The 8079-nt window shown below is 57.6% G+C and overlaps 1 protein-coding gene across 1 annotated transcript in view; it reads left to right on the plus strand.

Annotated features, from left to right (window-relative positions):
- Window positions 1-8079, plus strand: part of VSTM2L (V-set and transmembrane domain containing 2 like) — a 37158-nt gene that overhangs the window by 17721 nt on the left and 11358 nt on the right. The gene's annotated exons all lie outside the window — the stretch shown is intronic.

Consider the following 8079-nt stretch of genomic DNA (forward strand, 5'->3'; position numbering starts at 1 on the left):
GCTGGGGCAAGCAGGGCTGCAGTGGGGGAGGGGGAGGAACTCCCCTATTCTTTCCCTGTCAGCGATTATTTACTGCCCATTTCACTCTTCGGTGCCTTTTGATGGACGAGCTCTTAGGAGTTTCCAGCTGGCCGGTCACTCCCGTTTAGCCTCCCCTCCCTGGCCCTGTGGCTCGGGGCCCAGCTGCAGCCGGCAATGTGGGGGTGGGGTGGGGGAGATGGTAGCCCGTGGCCGGGATTCTCTCCTGGGGGGAGGTGCGTTCTGCTGCGGGCATCAGGGCCGACCAGCTGGGAAGGTTTTCAAGGAGCCTTCGCAGCTGTTCAGAGCAGCGGTGCTGCGGGCGTGTCCCGGTAGCTGGGAGGGACGGTCGGGGAGCTGCTGGGCTGAGCACAGAGCAGGGCCGGCTTTAGGCCAATTCCACCAATTTCCCCGAATCGGGCCCCGCGCCTAAGAGGGCCTGTCCATACTGGACGTTGGACTAGCGAGGCTGGAGTGTGGGTAGCAGACGAGCGCACTCTCGGCTGCAGCCGCGTCAGGCGTCGCACGGCGTTCAGCAGCCCTGTGAGAACAGCCTGCGTGTCACAAACGCTCAACTGGTGTCCGTCTGCTACCCGCCCCCAACAAGCAGGGGCCCCAGGCTCTGGCTGTGGGTGGGTGTCAAAGGGCTCACTCGCTGCTGCAGCGCCCCCTCATGGCTGTGACTGGGGAATCAGCGCTACTCTGGCCCGGCGCCCCCTTCCATCGTTCGCTTGCCCCGGACCCTCTGTCTGCAACTCGGGGTCTCTCTCGCGCGGCATGTCTCAGCCCTCCCGCTACGTCACTGTATAGGGCCCCCTTCCGGGCTATCCCAGTCCCTCCAGACCAGCTGTCCAGTTGGCGTCTCCCACAATCCTGTGCCACTTCTGAGTGGCTGGCAGGGGAACCCGGGCCTGCCGGCTACGCTGGTTTCAGCCCAGAGACCCTCATCAGCAGCCAGGTTCTGTGCAATCTCCACTCTCACTGCTGTTTCCCTGGGCTGCTTCCTACTCTGCCCCCCACAGGCTTTCTTCTCCCCCTTCTGGGTAAACCCTTGGCCCAGGGCCAGGATCCCAGCGCTTCTCTCGCTGCTGGGGTTCCCCCTTTTCCAGCTGTAAGCCCAGAGGGTGACTGCCGGCTTCCACGCTGCAGCCCCCTTCTGCTGCAGACTTCCTGGCTTTATCCTTTAGCCAGCTGGGCTTTATCAGCCACTAGTCATTGTCAGTCAAGCCAGACACTCCACCCAGATCTGGTTAATTGGCCCTGCCTGCACCACCGTGACCCCTTCAGGGCTGGGATGGGGTGTAGGGCTCCCTGCTGAGCAGAACGTTCACGGCCTTGTTGCTCAGCTTGGAGGCGCCACTGCGGCCTGGTGAGGAAACTGAGCCATGTTGGATTTGGAAGCAGTCGAGGGGCCAGCGTGGCCCAGCCGCACCCTCCCTGCCCTCTGTGCACTGCAAGGCATCCATCATCGGGGGCTGCGGGGGTGGGAGAGTGGTGTCTCCATGGCCACCCTCCGCCGGGGTTACGCCGGGTCATTTCACTGGTGGCTTCACACGGACCCGGAAGGTGCCGGGTGCTGAACCAGTGCATCCCTTGGCCGGTGCTGCCCACTCAGGTGGCGTTGGGCCTGGTCTCACTCTAACCCAACCCCCCGGCCCCAGCTGACTCTGTCATTGGTGGGGGAGGGGCTGCATGGCTTTCGGCTGGTAGAAACCACCATAAAGGAGGGGTGGCTCTGCCTCAGTTTCTGCTTTTCTCTGCTCTGGGTCACTTTGACGAAGGGCGAGTACTGCAGTGCTTGCTGTCTCCCCAGTCCCTCGAGACGCCAAGAAGCTCCGGGGGTGGGGGGGGGAAGGCGTGAGGGTGCGCGCGTGTGAGAAACCCTGGCAGTTTAGTGCTCGGTTTCAAGCAGCTGGCGCGCTCGTGGCCTTCGCTCGCGGGTAGCACCAAAAGCCGGAGCGGCGACGGGGCCGGTGGGGCTGAGAGTTCCAATAATCAAAGCAAATCACCGGACAAAGCGCAGGGATGAGGTGGCTGTTCTGGGGAAGCGTCCTATGAAACATCTCCATCACCATCACACGGTGTGGGGACGGATTGGTGCCAAATCACTGGTTTTCCCGGGCACCAAACCCAACCCTCTGTGCTGCAGCGACCGGTGGTTGTATTGGCCTCAGCTTGCCTGGAAGCCGAGGAGGTCACAACTCTTGTTGAGCCTGGCCCAGGATGGGTTGGTAACAGCCTGTGTTGCCTCCTTCTGATGGCAGCCTGCTCGCTGCCGATTGAGAACCAGCTGCTGGACTTGGCAGGACCTCAAAGGGGAGCAGAAGGTCAGCTTTGCCGAGGGCTGCTCTCAGCCAGGCGGGGAGCATGTTGCCGGAGCAGATATAACTGTCGCCTTTCCTGGTACGTTTCGAGCGCGCTGGCCGTGCGTGCCAGCACTCCGCCAGATGGCCGGGGCCCCTCGCAGCAAGATCCTCTTTGGTGTTTGCTTCCCCAGCCCGCTCTTTGTTGTCACAGAGGGACCCAGGATTAGAAGCAAATCCAAATCCATTCTAAATGCCCGGGCTGCTTGGCAGCAGAGGCCCTGCACATGTTGTAGCCTGGGCAATCGCTACCCGCCGCGCTTCCAGCGCCTTTCTCGCAGGCTCATGGTAATAAGCTGCTTTACGGTCTTAAGCTTCTGAAACCACCGATTTTGTAACAGATGCAATAATGGGGGTCAGATTATTTCCTCTTCGTCCTTCTCTCACCACTGCAGGCACCATCAGCTCCCGAAGCCAAGAGCAAGTCCTGTCCGCTCCGGGGAATCTCTGGGCTCCATTTTACATGGTGGGGTGGCTGCGGCAGGCAGGGCCTAGCCGGGAATCGGGCTGAAACGGTCCCCAAGTCCAGCCCAGTGTGCGTCTCCCCCACTGCCCTTCAGAGCTGTCGTCTAAGCGTAGCTGTAGGGAGCAGTCTGCCCCCATGGCTAAAGCACCTGTCCTCACCTGGCAGAATCCAGCGTGTCCGCTCCACCTAGAGGAGTCATTTGCTCCTGCTAGTCCTGTCACCCCGAGAACGCCTCGCTTGTGCATTGGCTGGGGCTGTGTGTGGGGGTTGGTTGTGATTCAGTTGGGCATCACGGGGTTAACTGCTTCCCGCTCCTTGCCCTACCCAGGGATAATGCAGCCTCCTGGGCTTGTTGCCCCACATCCCTCCCCCTTAGTGTTACTCAGTCTGCTTAGCAAGAGACTTGCTCCCCCATTGAGCTTGTCTCCCTGTAGCTATTCACCAGGCCCTCCTGCAGGGCTGACTTGATGGGGATGGGGATGCTGCAAGGATGAGGAACTCCAGGAGATCTCACAGGGGAGAGATCCCGCTAGAGCAAATCCCTGATCTGCAGGACGTGCTGAGGCTATCGGGAGAGCTGACAAACGGAGGGCATCTGCCTGCTGGTCAGCACCCGGACATGCTGCTGGTACCCAGAGCCAAGGAAGAGGCTTGATTGTAGAGGCTGCTCCGGCTAAGGCTCGGTCAGATCTCCTTAGTGTCTAATGATGGGGAGAGGGACGCGCTGATCCGGGGGGGTGGGGGGCGTTCCCAGCAGCCCAAGCCTCTGGAGCCTGCAGCGTGGTCTGGAACAGGCTCTCTCATGAGATCTCTAGTGGAGCCACCAAGCTCAGAGCCGGGCCTGGATCCAAATCTGAATTAACCCCAGGTTTGCAAATGGTCGGTTTCCAGGAGGGAGGATGGCCCAGCGGTTCGGGGACTTGGGAAACCCAGGTTCAATTCTCTGCTCCGTCCAGACTTCCCGGGGGATGTTGGGCCAGTCGCTTAGCGTCTCTGTGATTCAGAGGGAGACGGAGGGAGAACCACGGCCCTGCCTCGCGGCTGCTCGGAGGAGAGATACGTAACAGACTGTGAGGCGCTCAGGTGCCTCTAGGGCCCCAGGTGCAGTATCTAAGGCAGGGAGCCCCATTGCAGAGAGTGCTCTGAGCTGTGGTGTCGTGATGCACTCTAGATCCCAGCTACACCTGGATTCAGGAAGGGGAGGCGCTGACGTTCTAGATCTCTGCTTTGTGGTACAGATGGAGGGAACCCGGAAGGGAATGAACATAGAGGCCAGATGAGGGTCTTGGTCACCCCACTGTAAATCTGCCGTGTAACCTTAGTAGAGGCAACAGAGAGTGACGGCAGTGTGTGGGGACCACGTTCCGTCTCACTGCAGAAGGGCCTTGTCCCTTCGCGTCTTGGTGTCCTCTGCAGAACTGGTGAGGTTCCATGTGGTGTTGTGAGCCGGGGGCTTTCACGGCCCCTTTCCTTCCTGAGACGCAGTCGCGACAGCGTCAGCCCTCCAAGAGATGGAGCAATGGCCCCCTAGAAGCTTTCCTAAAGGCTGGTGTTGCCTCCAGCCAAGATATCTCCTCCTCCGGGTTCCAGGTAGAGCTGAACGAGGAGGCAGAGGGAGCCCAAGGGAGGGGCTTCGTGTTTCCCCCGAGTGAGAAGTTGGTATCATGGGGGTGAACGTCCTATCGACTGCAGAGGAGGGGAACTGTTCAGCGCAGGCAGCGCTGGTTTCAGTTCGGATGCCCTTTGAGAAGGCCGAGCCCTGAGGTTAATTAATACGCACGCTTCCCAATTAAAACGGGAAAGAAAGAAGATGTTTGATTCAATCAAGACTTTTCTCTGCTCATCTGCCAAATTCTAGTCTCTGGGAGCTGATTTTAATTGTGTCCCGAGTAATTTAGACATGGGCTTGAGACCTCAGGCTACCCAGCACAATCTACGCTCCTTAAACTCTATAATTAAAGCAGATTCCCTTGGAGGACGTAGATCAGATCACATTCCCCAGGGAGCTCAGGCAATACGTGTCCTGGGTGGACAGGCAAAAAGCAGCTGGGAGAGGTGCGTTTTGTGATGAGAAGCGCAGCCCTGAGGCTTCTTGCCCAGATTCCACTGGGGATAATTCTGTGTGCACAGGGGAATGGGGGCTTGGCTAACGCTAGGGGAGGGTCAGACTCCACCTGGGAAAGCAGGGTTTTGGACAGCTGGGGGCAGGGCCAGCCGGTGTTACGACAGGCTCTCCTTGCTGTGTTGTGCAGTGTTTAGAACAAATAATGCAGATGCTAAAAACCAGCTGCTCAGCATTAATAAGAACATATGTGGCATTGAAATCAGGAGTCCCGGTAGAATGTGCTCATTAAAGAAAGTGCTTCCCACTCACTTGATAGTCATTTACTTTTACGTAGCTTTGTTTAGTGTTGGGGGAACTGCAGTTCCCCGCCAGAGAAGGGCATAAATCGCAGCTTCTCCCGGGTACCGCTGGGGCTCAGGGTGTGAGCCGGGGTCCAGCCCAGGGCTTTGTGCACAACAGCAACGCTGAGGCTGTAAAGCCAGCTAGTGCCCTCTGCCCTTGGAGTGGGTGCTCCAGGGCCCTTGCACCCTGGCTGCCACTGCCAGAGCTGGACGTGTGCAGCGGACGGGCAGAGGAAGGCCGAGCCGTCGGACTGCCACACACCAATGCTGTGTTTTATGAAAGGGGAAATGAGGAACCACCAGTGGCTGCCTTGTTCCTTACAAAGACGCTGCCGGGCTCCTCTGCTGTCATGGAGCGATTCTCTCGTGAGCTGAAGGAGGCAAATTGAGACGCTGGGCTGGGCATAGGAACCTGGGTCTGAACCCCAGCTCTGCTGCGTTCTTGCTGTGTAACCTTGGGCTGGTCACATAACCGCTCTGGGCCTCAGTTTCCACATCTGTGAACTGGGGATAACAATACTTCAGCTTAAGGGACGGCTCTTTACCTTCCAACAATGAACCCATCTTCCCTCTGTGCACCATGCCAGGGCCTAACGCGCGAGCCGCTCACCTTCAGAGATCTGCTGTAGATTCAAACTCTGCCTCCCTCACAACAGAGGAGAACTTTGCTCAAGCCTCTGGTGAATGGTTTCCACCTCACCAAACCAGAACACATTAGCCTTTGCTGTAGAGATTGAAGACTGGGATAGCAGGGCTTCTGCTCGCAGGACTGATGTGCAGGGCAACAGAGCTTCGGGGAGATCCTGCCCGGGCTGGGACAGCAGGGGCCATGCAGGTCGGAGGAGAGGAGCATTGGCAAGGCCCTCTGCCGTGGCCAGGACTGGCAGGGCAGGAATGCTGCGTGCTGGGGTTTGGGGCATTGAGGGCCGTATAGAAGCCCCTGAACTGGCACTCCAGGCAGGGCTGTGGGTGAGGATTAAAGCGCACTGGCAGAGCAGTGGGAGGCGTTTGCGCGGTACCCTGGCTGCTGGTGCCCCTTGGACCCCATGAGCAGGAAATTGCCTCACAAGGCGCAGACAGAGAAATCCATCGGTTGTACTTTTTGCTGATGTTGGAACTGGAGGGCGAGATCCCGATTAGGCCATAATCCGAGAACATTAGCATCGTTCTTGTGTAATTGTTTCACGGTAATGGACCCAGCACTGATGTTGCAGGAACAAGAAGCACAGCCCTTCGCTGTGTGTCGCGGAGTAGCTGGAACCAGGAGGCAGGGGGCTTTCATCCTTTTTATGTAGCCAGCTTGAATCAAGAGAGCACTTTTACGCAGGCCTGTAATTCGCACTTATTTCCAGGGCTTGGCTGTTATGGAATCCCGGGGATATCTTCCTGCACTGACTGAAGCCTCTGTAATTCTTGGTGTCTGGGGTCCCTTGGTTGAATGGGTGGCATGGGAGGAGCGCCGCCAGGAAGTCAGCAAGGAGACGGGGATGCCTGTTAAGCCCCTTATGCAATGTATTTTCCTGAGCTCCCCTGCTAAAATGGATTAAAGGAAAGCGATAAGTCTGTGGGATTTCCATGCGTCCAGAGGGACGGAGAGATATTAAAGGTATTAACTTTTCTGTCTGGGCTGATAATAATTCAGTTTTCAGCCTGGATCAGAACTCCGCAAGAAACCCACGGGGAAGCGGCGCACGCAGCTCTGTAGAAATCAGCTCCCGAGCAGAATCGCAGAGGCGGGAAAAGCCATTGGGGCGGGAGTTGGAGGAAACCGGGTGGATTTGAGGGGCAGCTCCAGGGATCTTGGTGTCTGGACAGTCAGCACTGAGCTGGGCGGGATGAACTGGTTCTGATAAAATAGCTGCCCGCGTTTCACCCAAACGAAACACTCCTGGGAGGGAAGTTGCCTGTTCAGCCTGGAAGAGTGGGGGCTTCCAAACTCTGGCAGGCTTTGCTAAACCCTCAGCCCCATGGAGGGTGGGGAGGGGGTGGTCTCTCCTGACAGGGTAGAAGCTGTCGGTGGGATGTCATTGATCGTGACAATAGCATTTCCGGAATGACCTGCCCATTGCAAGCACTCTTTACAGTGGAACAATACTCTCCAGAGACGATGAAAAGAATTCTAATTACACCTCTGAACAATATTTGTTTTGAGAGAGAAAAGCAAACCATATGGCGTGTGGGAGACTGTTTGGGGCGGCATTAAATGAGGATTTGTTTTTCATTTATACTTCGATTTAGGCAGCGCTGGGATTGTGTTTGATTTACTGGGCAGAGATCCTGTAACTTGGACATCTTGCGTGTCCTGGAACGGGAAGTGCCCGGGAACAGTCTGGCTTGGGAGAGCAGGATGGACTCACGGATCCGAAAGGCCCCCTTGGCCTTTGCATGCTGCTGGGTCTTTCTCAGGCCGGATATTTCTTCTTTTAAAAAGCCCGTGGGTGGGGTGCTGCTCTCGCGGACACAGGCAGGAGTCTGGGGAAAGCGCAGGGGAGCTAGTGAAGGTTTTCGGGGGTAGAACTGGCGTATGTGAGAGGGGAACCAGGCCCCGCAGACAGCTTTGACTTGAATGACCCTGTTTGTACAGAAAGGACTGTTCCCAGGATGGGGAACGCTGGCGGCAGACTCTCCGCACAGAAGCTGGTCTCTGAGGGTCCCTGGGTTAGGGCTAAGCCGTGTAGCCCAGAGTGAAATGAACACGGGGGCTGCACAGGGCGGATGGCTTAGGGCTAGGCTGACGCCCACTAGTGCAGAAAAGTCTCAGTGTGTCTGAAGGTGGAGGTGTGACGAACTGGGTCTGTTCTTACTGTGGTCTGTGAATGCTGACAG

This window comes from Terrapene carolina, unplaced genomic scaffold (assembly GCF_002925995.2).
Source record: "Terrapene carolina triunguis isolate 2854851 unplaced genomic scaffold, T_m_triunguis-2.0 Scaffold130, whole genome shotgun sequence".
Taxonomy (NCBI): domain Eukaryota; kingdom Metazoa; phylum Chordata; order Testudines; family Emydidae; genus Terrapene; species Terrapene triunguis.